Source organism: Melanotaenia boesemani, chromosome 11, assembly GCF_017639745.1.
Source record: "Melanotaenia boesemani isolate fMelBoe1 chromosome 11, fMelBoe1.pri, whole genome shotgun sequence".
In the NCBI taxonomy this organism is placed as follows: domain Eukaryota; kingdom Metazoa; phylum Chordata; class Actinopteri; order Atheriniformes; family Melanotaeniidae; genus Melanotaenia; species Melanotaenia boesemani.
The window spans coordinates 618,663-632,890 of NC_055692.1; the positions used below are offsets into that span (position 1 = coordinate 618,663).

Sequence of the window (14,228 nt, forward strand, 5' to 3'; positions counted from 1 at the left end):
AGTAAAACCTGAACAAAAACTCAAGCTTCCAGCAGCCCTTTCTCCACCCACCCATCCATCCAGTCAGTCAAGAGCTCTTCAGAAACCGGACGGAGCTGCAAGACGCCACACCCTTCAACCAAGAGCAGAGAAAACCACAGCTTTCCCATCTGGGAGGAAAAGCAGCTGCTTCCAGTTTATTCTCATCTGGAGGAGGCGGAGCTTCTCCAGTTAATTTTCATCTGGAGGAGGCGGAGCTTCTCCAGTTAATTCTCATCTGGAGGAGGCGGAGCTTCTCCAGTTAATTTTCATCTGGAGGAGGCGGAGCTTCTCCAGTTAATTCTCATCTGGAGGAGGCGGAGCTTCTCCAGTTTCTGCTCTCCTGGAGGAGGCGGAGCTTCTCCAGTTAATTCTCATCTGGAGGAGGCGGAGCTTCTCCAGTTAATTCTCATCTGGAGGAGGCGGAGCTTCTCCAGTTTCTGCTCTTCTGGAGGAGGCGGAGCTTCTCCAGTTAATTCTCATCTGGAGGAGGCGGAGCTTCTCCAGTTTCTGCTCTTCTGGAGGAGGCGGAGCTTCTCCAGTTAATTCTCATCTGGAGGAGGCGGAGCTTCTCCAGTTTCTGCTCTTCTGGAGGAGGCGGAGCTTCTCCAGTTAATTCTCATCTGGAGGAGGCGGAGCTTCTCCAGTTAATTCTCATCTGGAGGAGGCGGAGCTTCTCCAGTTAATTCTCATCTGGAGGAGGCGGAGCTTCTCCAGTTTCTGCTCTTCTGGAGGAGGCGGAGCTTCTCCAGTTAATTCTCATCTGGAGGAGGCGGAGCTTCTCCAGTTTCTGCTCTTCTGGAGGAGGCGGAGCTTCTCCAGTTAATTCTCATCTGGAGGAGGCGGAGCTTCTCCAGTTTCTGCTCTTCTGGAGGAGGCGGAGCTTCTCCAGTTAATTCTCATCTGGAGGAGGCGGAGCTTCTCCAGTTAATTCTCATCTGGAGGAGGCGGAGCTTCTCCAGTTAATTCTCATCTGGAGGAGGCGGAGCTTCTCCAGTTTCTGCTCTTCTGGAGGAGGCGGAGCTTCTCCAGTTAATTCTCATCTGGAGGAGGCGGAGCTTCTCCAGTTTCTGCTCTTCTGGAGGAGGCGGAGCTTCTCCAGTTAATTCTCATCTGGAGGAGGCGGAGCTTCTCCAGTTTCTGCTCTTCTGGAGGAGGCGGAGCTTCTCCAGTTAATTCTCATCTGGAGGAGGCGGAGTCTGGAGGATATCGCTGTGTTACTGCTTCTTTGTTTTCATGGGAAAGTACAGCTGCAGTGGCGGAGCCAGAATATTTCCAATGGGGGGGCCAGGATGGAGTTGTGCTTATCTTTAGGTGGCGTACAGGGTGTGAAGCTGCAACATCACGCGGTGTCCCACGGCGTCCCGCTTCTCGGCATGGTGATGCTGCTGGGCCGTGACGGCTCAAGAAATGAGCTTTATAAATGTCAGCGCACCATCAGACGAGTCAGGAATGTTGAGTCATAGGTCGGAAGGTTACAGAGCGCCACTTTAACAACAGCAACATGAGAACAACAATAATTTTACTTTATTCATCCCAACGGAGAAATCCAGCTCTGCTTTTAATCCATCTCTAGATGGACCAGACAGCAGTGGCGGCCATGTTTCAGCACCTAGGGGGCTAGGGGCCTTGCAAGTTCTCCAGACCCAAGACCTCCTCTGTAACCACAAGGTTCTACCCAAATATTCCGGTTCCACCAAGATCAGAGAATATTCGCCTGAAGACACGATGTGTTCGCAGCCGTCTGGAAGCACCGTCGCAGCGCAGGAATGGCTCCAAAAGAAAGAAAGTAGTGATGGCTGTGGTGAGGTGCTCCGGTGGCCAATAGGATGGCCAGGATTTAGCCTCCCAGCCAATGACATCAGAGGAAGCTAAAGGATGAAATCCTCCTGGTGGGGTGAAACATGAGGTAGGTGTGCTGGTGGAGGACGTCTCCAGCTGGAAAGCAGGACAGGAAACAGGAAGTCCGTCCAGCATGTTTCACCTCCTGCAGGAGAACCAGCAGCTTGGAGCACGAAGGTTCAGCAGCTGCTTCATGTTTAACTCTGACATTAAATGTTCTCCTGGTATATTTTTGTAAGAATAGAAACCGTATTAATTCCAGATGTGTGGTCCAGGTTCTTCGTTTCTGCTGTTCCAGGATTATTTATGTCAAACAGCAGTTGGAAGTCAGAGCTGGCCAGATGTTCTCCTACACAGCAGAGGAGATCCAGCTGGGCTTTATTTTCTTCTTCTGTTATTTTATGCTGGCGCCAAAACAAATAAATCAAACTTAAAGATCTAGAAGGAGTGTTTGTGTGTTATAATGTTGGGAAATGAATAATCTCTCTGATAACAGTCGTAGTAGGAGCATCTGGTGGCGATGGGAGGAGGACGGGACGGACAAACCAGTACTTCAGCATCCGACCATCTCACTCTATACTTCAGTTTTAATATGAGGAAACCACAGTGTTCATATTAAACATGGCAGATTTTCATTTCTGAGAGTTTCGGGGGAATAAAATGGTGCATGGATCCACCCACCACTGATGGTATCATGCAGACAAAAGACATGGTGGAGGTCTGTCCCTACCTGGAGGACAGGTTCACATCAGATCCAGTCTGTCTCCGACAGAACATCAAACCTGGATCATCAGGGCAAGGAGGACAACACAGAGGACATCACCTGACATCAGCAGACCCGGACAACAACAGAAATACATGGACAGCATTTTAGAGCATCACATGATACAAAAGCCCCCCCCCCTACCACATGTCAGGTTATGGGGGGGGCATCGTTTCAAGGCGGCATGGCTTTAAGGCGGTGCCTGCTACCAACTGGATATCAACACACCGTCACTGTGGTGATTCATCAAAGATGGAGGAAGACAGGAAGAGAAAGGACATTTTCTTCTTCTTTATGTCCTCAGTGACTCTGGCTGACATAGACTTGATCAGTCTGAGGTCCGTCATGTGAGACAGACCCAGAGACACAACAGAATTAAAATGACATCTCCAGTAACGACCCAAATCCTCCTAAACGCAGCCCCCCGCCCCCCTCCCCCGGTGGGATAATACTCTTGGAAGGAATTACAGACTCCACATGATGCTGAATGGATTTACATTCTCATAAAACCCCCATTCTGTCTCCATTCAGTCCTTCATCCCATCCAGTTCTGTACCTGGAGGAGAAACTGGTGGGAAAACCAGTTAACCCAGTTAACTGGTTTAACTGGTTCAGCTCTTTCATCCTGCAGTCCAATTTGACAGATTTGATCGGAAATGAGAAAAATTATTTTTATATGAAAAACTACAATTTTTTTACAGATTTATGAAGTTTTTCTCCGTCACACATTTTTATTTTATTTCTTTTAATCTTATTTTGTTGACCTGTAATTTTAGTTACTCTTATTTATGTATTCATCTACATAACATTTTAATCTATTTATAATTAATCTAATATTTATCTGAATTTCGTTCCCTGTTTTTAAATAATTATAAATAACTTCAGGTGAAAGCAACATCTGGACGTCCGTCTCTGGGATCTGCCACAGGAGGACAAACAAAAACCCAGAAATCCTTTGTTTTCATCGGGAGACGAAGTCCAGTCCACCAGAATCAGCAGGATCCTGGTTCAACTGGAAGGACCAGCGACCAGTAAGACCAGCAGGACCAGGGTCAACTCCAGAGAGGACTCCAAAACCAGAGAGCTGGATCCGATGCTGCTGGGTCAGCAACTTGGTTTGGGTTAGCCAGAATCCACCTCTTCAGGGCCATAGTTGATGGAGGAGTGGACAGTGGGACAGTTGGGAGAAAAGTCCATCACAGATTTTAACAACAGGGATTAGCTTGGTCTTTGTCCCGCTGCAGCTGACCTACATGCCTCCCCCTCCCCCCGCGCCTCTCCTGGACGCCATATGGCTAAAGATTAGAAAAAGCCTCGTTCCAGCCGTCCGGGACGGCACATGGAAAAGAATAAAGGAGGAGACCCTGGAAATCTGGACCAGATTCCTCATGGCAGCGTTGCAGAGAAGCCGGTCTGAGGAGACCAGAGAAGAGAAATCCAGTCTGGGACCTGAACTCCCAGCGTTACCAGGTCCTTGTCAGAAATGCAAGTAGTGTCGGATCAGGTTATTAAAGTAATCTGATTACTCCCCGATAACCATGGATAGATGAATGGATAGATGGATGGATGATGGATGGATAGATGGATGGATGGATGATGGATAGATGGATGGATGGATGGATGGATGGATGGATGGATAGATGATGGATGGATGGATGCATAGATGGATGGATGGATGATGGATAGATGGATGGATGGATGGATGATGGATGGATAGATGGATGGATAGATGGATGGATGGATGATGGATAGATGGATAGATGGATGGATGAATGATGGATAGATGATGGATGGATGGATGGATAGATGATGGATGGATGGATGGATAGATGGATGGATAGATGGATGGATGGATGATGGATAGATGGATGGATGGAGGATGGATAGATGGATGGATGGAGGATGGATGGGTGGATGATGGATAGATGGATGGATGGATAGATGGATAGATGGATGGATAGATGGATGGATGGATGATGGATGGATAGATGGATGGATGGATAGATGGATGGATAGATGGATGGATGGATGATGGATAGATGGATAGATGGATGGATGGAGGATGGATGGGTGGATGATGGATAGATGGATGGATGGATAGATGGATGGGTGGGTGGGTGGATGGATGGATAGATGGATGGATGGGTGGATGATGGATAGATGGATGGATGGATAGATGATGGATAGATGGATGGATGGATGATGGATAGATGGATGGATGGAGGATGGATGGGTGGATGATGGATAGATGGATGGATGGATAGATGGATGGGTGGGTGGGTGGATGGATGGATAGATGGATGGATGGATGGGTGGATGATGGATAGATGGATGGATGGATAGATGGATGGATAGATGGATGGATGGATGATGGATAGATGGATGGATGGATAGATGGATGGGTGGGTGGGTGGGTGGATGGATGGATAGATGGATGGATGATGGATGGATGGATGGACAGATGGGTGGGTGGATGATGGATAGATGGATGGATGGATGGGTGGATGATGGATAGATGGATGGATGGATAGATGGATGGATAGATGGATGGATGGATGATGGATAGATGGATAGATGGATAGATGGATGGATGGAGGATGGATGGGTGGATGATGGATAGATGGATGGATGGATAGATGGATGGGTGGGTGGGTGGATGGATGGATAGATGGATGGATGATGGATGGATGGATGGACAGATGGGTGGGTGGATAGATAAATTATGGTACTTAGACCAGTACAGTGTACAAGACATAAAAAAACAACAGAAAAGTTGGAGGGAGGAATGTGAGTGTGTTTAAACTGATAACACTGTATCACACAACTTTATAAATTCTACTGGTCTTGTATTATTTTTTATTACAGGCTCTGCTGGTGGGACACGTCTCCCACGGCTGGAAGAAGAAGGCAGCAATGCCTGAAGCACAGAAGGAGCTCAAACCTCCTGAGCACAGCCTCATGGCTGAATGCCCAACAAGATGGCGATCCAAGGCAAAGACGTTTCTCGCACAGAAACCCCTCCAAGGCCTGAAAGTCTGCAGCCCTCTGGCAAAAAGGTGAAGAAGTCTCTTGGCAGCTTCGCTGAGGCCGAGTTAAAAAGTTACCTCATGAGCCCGGCCACTGATGGAGAAGAGGAACCCTTGGAGTGCTGGAAAGTACACAAAATCAAATTTCCACGATTGTGCACGATGGCCTGCAAGTATCTCTGTGTCCTGCCACGAGTGCTCAGAGCGTCTTTTCAATGGTAGAATATAATAACTTCCACTCGCTCATCTTTGAAACCAGCTAAAGTTGACAGGCTGGTTTTTCTCAATAAAAATCTGAGCTACGTAGAACTAAACAGAAGAATCTTTCTGGCTGACTGCGCCCTTCATTTTACACTCGTGTGTGTTGTTTGCTGCTCTTACTGAATGAATACAGTATTTTCATTAGTGTTCAAAAAGTTTTTTCTTAATTAAGGTTTAATAAGAACACACTTGTTTAAGGTTTAATAAGAACACACACTTGTTTATTTTGTGTTCATTGGGATTTTTGATTTATCTAAAAGAAAATGTGTTGGAAATGTTTAAGTGGTAAAACCACAGATTTTAATCTGCTGCACTTTAGTTTGTGTGACTTATTACTAACTTACATTTATGTTTACGACACACTTGTTTGGCAGAATTTTGTTAATTTGCCCTGTTGAATACTTGCTTAATACTTTGACTTGCAGTCTTGTAAGTTTACAACTGTAATTAAAGTAGATAAACTCTTTCATATTCATTCCTATGTCATGTGTCTTTATCTTAACAGATAGAACAATTTATTTACAATAATTCTGGTTGTTTATTATAAAATTATAATTATAAAGACTCCATGATGACGAGACGACGAGACAAAGACTCCATGATGACGAGACGACGAGACAAAGACTCCACGACGACGAGACGAAGACTCCAGGGCGACAAAACGAACACTCCACGACGACAAAACAAAGACTCCAGGACGACAAAAAAGAAGACTCCATGACGACGAGACGAAGACTCCACGACGACGAGACGAAGACCCCAGGACGACGAGACGAAGACTCCACGACGACGAGACGAAGACTCCACGACAACAAAACGAAGACTCCACGACGACGAAACAAAGACTCCATGATGACGAGACGGCGAGACGAAGACTCCACGACGACAAAACGAAGACTCCACGACGACAAAACGAAGACTCCAGGACGTCGAAACGAAGACTCCATGACGACGAGACGAAGACTCCACGACGACGAGACGAAGACTCCACGACGACGAGACGAAGACTCCACGATGACGAGACGAAGACTCCATGATGACGAGACGACGAGACAAAGACTCCACAACGACGAAACAAAGACTCCATGATGACAAGACGACGAGACAAAGACTCCACGACGACAAAACGAAGACTCCACGATGACGAAACAAAGACTCCACGATGACGAGACGACGAGACAAAGACTCCACGACGGCGAGACGAAGACTCCACGACGACAAAACGAAGACTCCACGATGACAAAACGAAGACTCCAGGACGTCGAAACGAAGACTCCATGACGACGAGATGAAGACTCCACGACGACGAGACGAAGACTCCACGACGACGAGACAAAGACTCCATGATGACGAGACGACGAGACAAAGACTCCACGACGACGACACAAAGACTCCATGATGACAAGACGACGAGACAAAGACTCCATGACGACAAAACGAAGACTCCACGATGACGAAACAAAGACTCCACGATGACGAGACGACGAGACAAAGACTCCAAGACGACGAGACGAAGACTCCACGACGACGAGACAAAGACTCCATGATGACGAGACGACGAGACAAAGACTCCACGACGACGAGACGAAGACTCCACGACGACGAGACAAAGACTCCATGATGACGAGACGACGAGACAAAGACTCCACGACGACGAGACGAAGACTCCAGGGCGACAAAACGAAGACTCCACGACGACAAAACGAAGACTCCAGGACGACGAAACGAAGACTCCATGACGACAAAACGAAGACTCCAGGACGACGAAACGAAGACTCCAGGGCGACAAAACGAAGACTCCACGATGACAAAACGAAGACTCCAGGACGTCGAAACGAAGACTCCATGACGACGAGATGAAGACTCCACGACGACGAGACGAAGACTCCACGACGACGAGACAAAGACTCCATGATGACGAGACGACGAGACAAAGACTCCACGACGACGACACAAAGACTCCATGATGACAAGATGACGAGACAAAGACTCCACGACGACAAAACGAAGACTCCACGATGACGAAACAAAGACTCCACGATGACGAGACGACGAGACAAAGACTCCAAGACGACGAGACGAAGACTCCACGATGACGAGACAAAGACTCCATGATGACGAGACGACGAGACAAAGACTCCACGACGACGAGACGAAGACTCCACGACGACGAGACAAAGACTCCATGATGACGAGACGACGAGACAAAGACTCCACGACGACGAGACGAAGACTCCAGGGCGACAAAACGAAGACTCCACGACGACAAAACGAAGACTCCAGGACGACGAAACGAAGACTCCATGACGACGAGACGAAGACTCCAGGGCGACAAAACGAAGACTCCACGACGACAAAACGAAGACTCCAGGACGACGAAACGAAGACTCCAGGGCGACAAAACGAAGACTCCACGACGACAAAACGAAGACTCCAGGACGACGAAACGAAGACTCCACGACGACGAGACGAAGACTCCAGGACGACGAGACGAAGACTCCACGACGACAAAACGAAGACTCCACGACGACAAAACGAAGACTCCAGGACGATGAAAGGAAGACTCCACGACGACGAGACGAAGACTCCACGACGACGAAACAAAGACTCCATGATGACAAGACGACGAGACAAAGACTCCATGACGACAAAACAAAGACTCCACGATGACGAAACAAAGACTCCATGATGACGAGACGACGAGACAAAGACTCCACGACGACGAGACGAAGACTCCAGGGCGACAAAACGAAGACTCCACGACAACAAAACGAAGACTCCAGGACGACGAGACGAAGACTCCACGACGACGAGACAAAGACTCCATGATGACGAGACAACGAGACAAAGACTCCACGACGACGAGACGAAGACTCCAGGGCGACAAAACGAAGACTCCACGACAACAAAACGAAGACTCCAGGACGACGAAATGAAGACTCCATGACGACGAGACGAAGACTCCACAACAACGAGACAAAGACTCCACGACGACAAAACGAAGACTCCACGACGACTCCACGACGAGACGAAGACTCTATGACGACGAAACAAAGACTCCACAACAATGAGACGAAGACTCCATGACGACAACTTGAAGAGACAAAGACGGCTCAGTCTGCTCCTCACCTAAAAATCAGGTTCAAAGAGCTTCAAGATGAAGAAAAGCAACAAAATGTGGATTGAGGTCAGAAAGGAATGTAACACCACCGCAGATCTGCTTACACCGTCGAATTTTATTTTCCTAGTAATGATGTCACCAACCCTCAACCGCTCGGAATTACAAAACTGGAGTGTACCATCAGTTCAGACAGAATATGGAAGTCGAAAACACGTTTTTCATTTTCTCCTTCATGGCCAGAAAACTTTTAACCTGTAAGTATTCTAGTCAGTTAGTAACTGAACACAGAGAATATTGTTGGGATAAACATTTGTTGTTTTCACCCCTTTAGTTCATTAATGCATGCTAACCACTAGTAGAGGAACTTAGCTTCCACATCCCAGCCAGAGGAACGTAGAAGAACGCTCGGTAAGATTCCACATCCCAGCCAGAGGAACGTAGAAGAACGCTCGGTAAGATTCCACATCCCAGCCAGAGGAACGTAGAAGAACGCTCGGTAAGATTCCACATCCCAGCCAGAGGAACGTAGAAGAACGCTCGGTAAGATTCCACATCCCAGCCAGAGAAACGTGGAGGAACGCTCGGTAAGATTCCACATCCCAGCCAGAGGAATGTGGAGGAACGCTCGGTAAGATTCCACATCCCAGCCAGAGAAACGTAGAAGAACGCTCGGTAAGATTCCACATCCCAGCCAGAGAAACGTGGAGGAACGCTCGGTAAGATTCCACATCCCAGCCAGAGAAACGTGGAGGAACGCTCGGTAAGATTCCACATCCCAGCCAGAGGAATGTGGAGGAACGCTCGGTAAGATTCCACATCCCAGCCAGAGGAACGTAGAAGAACGCTCGGTAAGATTCCACATCCCAGCCAGAGAAACGTGGAGGAACGCTCGGTAAGATTCCACATCCCAGCCAGAGGAACGTAGAAGAACGCTCGGTAAGATTCCACATCCCAGCCAGAGAAACGTGGAGGAACGCTCGGTAAGATTCCACATCCCAGCCAGAGAAACGTGGAGGAACGCTCGGTAAGATTCCACATCCCAGCCAGAGAAACGTGGAGGAACGCTCGGTAAGATTCCACATCCCAGCCAGAGGAACGTAGAAGAACGCTCGGTAAGCTTCCACATCCCAGCCAGAGGAACGTAGAAGAACGCTCGGTAAGATTCCACATCCCAGCCAGAGGAACGTAGAGGAACGCTCGGTAAGATTCCACATCCCAGCCAGAGAAACATGGAGGAACACTCGGTAAGATTCCACATCCCAGCCAGAGAAACATGGAGGAACACTCGGTAAGCTGCTAACCTGCACAGGTTTGGTTCATTTAGTGCAGCTTTAACTCAGTAAAACATCAGGAAACATCTGCAGCAGACAGAAACTGGACAGACTGAACATGGAACTGGGACTTACTGGACTTAGTAAAGACGAGTCGGACTGAGTTAATACAGCTGCTGACGAGGCTCCAGAGGAAGAGGAGGAGACGGGACACATGCACCTGTGGTTGCTATGGTTACTATCCTGCTATGTCTCGTCTCATTGCTGGAAGCATCCAACCTGCTGGAAGTGGTTGATTCTTAATGTGACAGCTGTGGAAGCCAGACCAGACACGTGAGCGGCGGCGGCGTGTCTACATCATTATAATCCATCATGTTCAGTTCATGTTCATCACGACGCTTCGCAGAAACCATTCAGGAATGAACATGTTCTTCATTGTTTTTCACATTAAAAACACAGTTATTACTCATAATAAAAACCTGAACGTGTCATCATCTCAGCTTCAGGTTCTGGGCATGAAGCTGCTCTGTCACAGCTGTGGACCGAATCCACCAAAAACCACTTCATCCTCCGTATTCCTGAAGAATTTTCCAGCTCCGTGGAGGATGCTGCAGGACGAGCCGTCGGATGTCTGCTCACGGTTCTGACACGATCAATTATGGAACGTGGCAATATTTAGAAATCTTTATGACTAATTCCTTGATGGATGGAAATGTAGTGACGCGGTTTTTCAGCCTCGAGACGCTGCAGAAACGTTCATGATGGAGCTCACGGCTCCATCAGACCAGTCCAAACTGGACCCAATGAAAATCTGATTAGACCCTTCCATCCAGATGTAATCAGACTACATTCAACCCAAAGTAATCAGACTACATTCAACCTAGAGTAATCAGACTACATTCATCCCAAAAGTAGACTACATTCACCCAAAGCAATCAGACTACATTCAACCCAAAGTAATCAGACTACATTCAACCCAAAGTAATCAGACTACATTCAACCTAGAGTAATCAGACTACATTCACCCAAAGTAATCAGACTACATTCAACCCAAAGTAATCAGACTACATTCAACCTAGAGTAATCAGACTACATTCACCCAAAGTAATCAGACTACATTCAACCCAAAGTAATCAGACTACATTCAACCCGAAGTAATCAGACTACATTCATCCCAAAGTAATCAGACTACATTCATCCCAGAGTAATCAGACTACATTCATCCCAAAAGTAGACTACATTCACCCAACGTAATCAGACTTCATTCATCCCAAGTAATCAGACTACATTCAACCCAAAGTAATCAGACTACATTCAATCAAAAGTAATCAGACTACATTCATCCCAAAAGTAATCAGACTACATTAATCCAAAAAGTAATCAGACTTCATTCAACCCAAAGTAATCAAACTACATTCACCCCAAAAGTAATCAGACTACATTCATCCCGAAGTAATCAGACTACATTCAATCCAAAGTAATCAGAATACATTCATTCCAAAAGTAATCAGACTACATTCATCCAAAAAGTAATTAGACTTCATTCAACCCAAAGTAATCAGACTACATTCACCCCAAAAGTAATCAGACTACATTCATCCCAAAGTAATCAGACTACATTCATCCCAGAGTAATCAGACTACATTCATCCCAAAAGTAGACGACATTCACCCAACGTAATCAGACTTCATTCATCCCAAGTAATCAGACTACATTCACCCAAAGTAATCAGACTACATTCAATCAAAAGTAATCAGACTACATTCATCCCAAAAGTAATCAGACTACATTCATCCCGAAGTAATCAGACTACATTCAATCAAAAGTAATCAGACTACATTCATCCCAAAAGTAATCAGACTTCATTCAACCTGAAGTAATCAGACTACATTCAACCCAAAGTAATCAGACTACATTCATCCCAAAAGCAATCAGACTACATTCATCCTGAAGTAATCAGACTACATTCAATCAAAAGTAATCAGAATACATTCATTCCAAAAGTAATCAGACTACATTTATCCCAAAAGTAATCAGACTACATTCATCCTGAAGTAATCAGACTACATTCATCCTGAAGTAATCAGACTACATTCAATCAAAAGTAATCAGAATACATTCATTCCAAAAGTAATCAGACTACATTTATCCCAAAAGTAATCAGACTACATTCATCCTGAAGTAATCAGACTACATTCATCCAAAAAGTAATTAGACTTCATTCAACCAAAGTAATCAGACTACATTCACCCCAAAAGTAATCAGACTACATTCATCCCAAAAGTAATCAGATTTCATTCAACCCGAAGTAATCAGACTACATTCAACCCAAAGTAATCAGACAACATTCAAGCCAAAGTAATCAGACTACATTCAACCTGAAGTAATCAGACTACATTCATCCCAAAAGTAATCAGACTACATTCATCCCGAAGTAATCAGACTACATTCATCCAAAAAGTAATCAGACTACATTCATGCAGTAAATTACTAAATGTTCTAGTTATTGCTTCTTTCTGGCTTGATGTTCAGCAGAATTTGTGTAATAACAGGAACAAACTGTTTGTATAGAGGTTCCCCAGAGTCTAGACCCTAGAGCCTAGAAACCAGAACCCAGAATCTAGAAACCAGAACCCAGAACCCAGAACACAGAAACTGCAATGCAAAACTTAGAACCCAGAACCCATAGCCAGGTTTCCTTGGCTGATACAGCTGCTTGTTGTGTCCTGACTCTCTGAGCCACGAGGAAACAGTTTAAACCGAGAGGAAAACTAGTCCCAGATCCTCTGGCCCCGTCCCGGGTGAATTGGGGAAATGTAAAAACGGTACCTCTGGCTTTACCAGACAGTTCCAGTTCAGGTTTCCACTTTGAGGACACGATCCATTTGTCCAAGTCTGCTCCCCCAAATCATCCAGCAGAAAACCATCAACTCTTCACCGTCTGCAGGAATAACGTCGCCCGAAGCTGCGTTCAGGCTCGGCTTGGAAAAACGGGCTTTGTGGAGGCCTGCTTCAGAAGGAAAACCAAACTGAGAACAGAAAAGGCGGCAAAAACGGCAGGGTTTGAGTTCTCCTGCAGATTTGGATGAAGTGTTGAACGGAGCGCAGCTTTATTAGACTTCGCTGGTCTCCACAGCGCGCGGAGGGCGGAGTAAATGCACCACACCGTGTTTGCCCTCAACGCTGCCTGCCAGGCTCTCCGTCAACACACAGCGCGCCCGAAGTCGTGCCGAAACAAGCACCTCTGCCGTGAAAAGCACCCCTCTCGCCTGTAGATGGCGTACATTCCTGTTTACTACCCTTGAGAACTTCCAGCATCTACCCGCCTGTTGATATGGGTTTTTAAATGATTAAAAAGTAAATTAAAAGTCTAACAGCAGTAATTAGTTGGTTCATGGTCTGGCTGTACTGTCAAAAGTAAAAAACACTGTGACCAACAGCGTCTGATTTACTGGCGGAGGGGGCACATATGCACCCCCTTCTGTTTCAGGGTCCATGGGTCTAGGACCACTTTGCCCTTGTTGGTGTAAACATAGACCATGAAGGTGAATTCTTACCGCCCTCCCTTCTCCTTCACAACCTGCAGGCCGAAACCTAAACCTCTGGGAATCTGTTTTTTCCCCACAAAAGCTGGGGACGGAGCTGTACTGCTGGATGTCCCATGTCCCCCACCCAGTGGACACGCACACGCATGTTTAGTTCAGGCTTTTCATGACCTTCCTGCACGACCTCATCAGCTTCCTTCTTCAAAAGGCCATTTTTCCTGAGCGCAGCTGATGTAGGAAACTTTCATTATTTAAACCCCGACCCCGGTCCTGTCCCCGGTCTTGTCCCCGGACCCGTCCCTGGTCCTGTTCCCTGTCCTGACCCTGGTCACGACCCTGGTCCTGTTCCCTGTCCTGACCCCGGTCACGACCCTGGTCCTG

The 14,228-nt window shown here is 46.7% G+C and overlaps 1 protein-coding gene across 5 annotated transcripts in view; it reads right to left on the bottom strand.

The window, feature by feature from the left end:
* pdzd2 (PDZ domain containing 2) overlaps positions 1-13,443 on the bottom strand; it is a 103,384-nt gene extending 89,941 nt beyond the window's left edge. For all 5 annotated transcript variants that reach the window (XM_041998730.1, XM_041998731.1, XM_041998733.1 and 2 more), the window contains exon 1: positions 13,132-13,443. The gene's annotated coding sequence lies outside the window, so the exon portion shown is untranslated. The remainder of the gene's footprint in view (positions 1-13,131) is intronic.
* Positions 13,444-14,228: the final 785 nt, after the last annotated feature.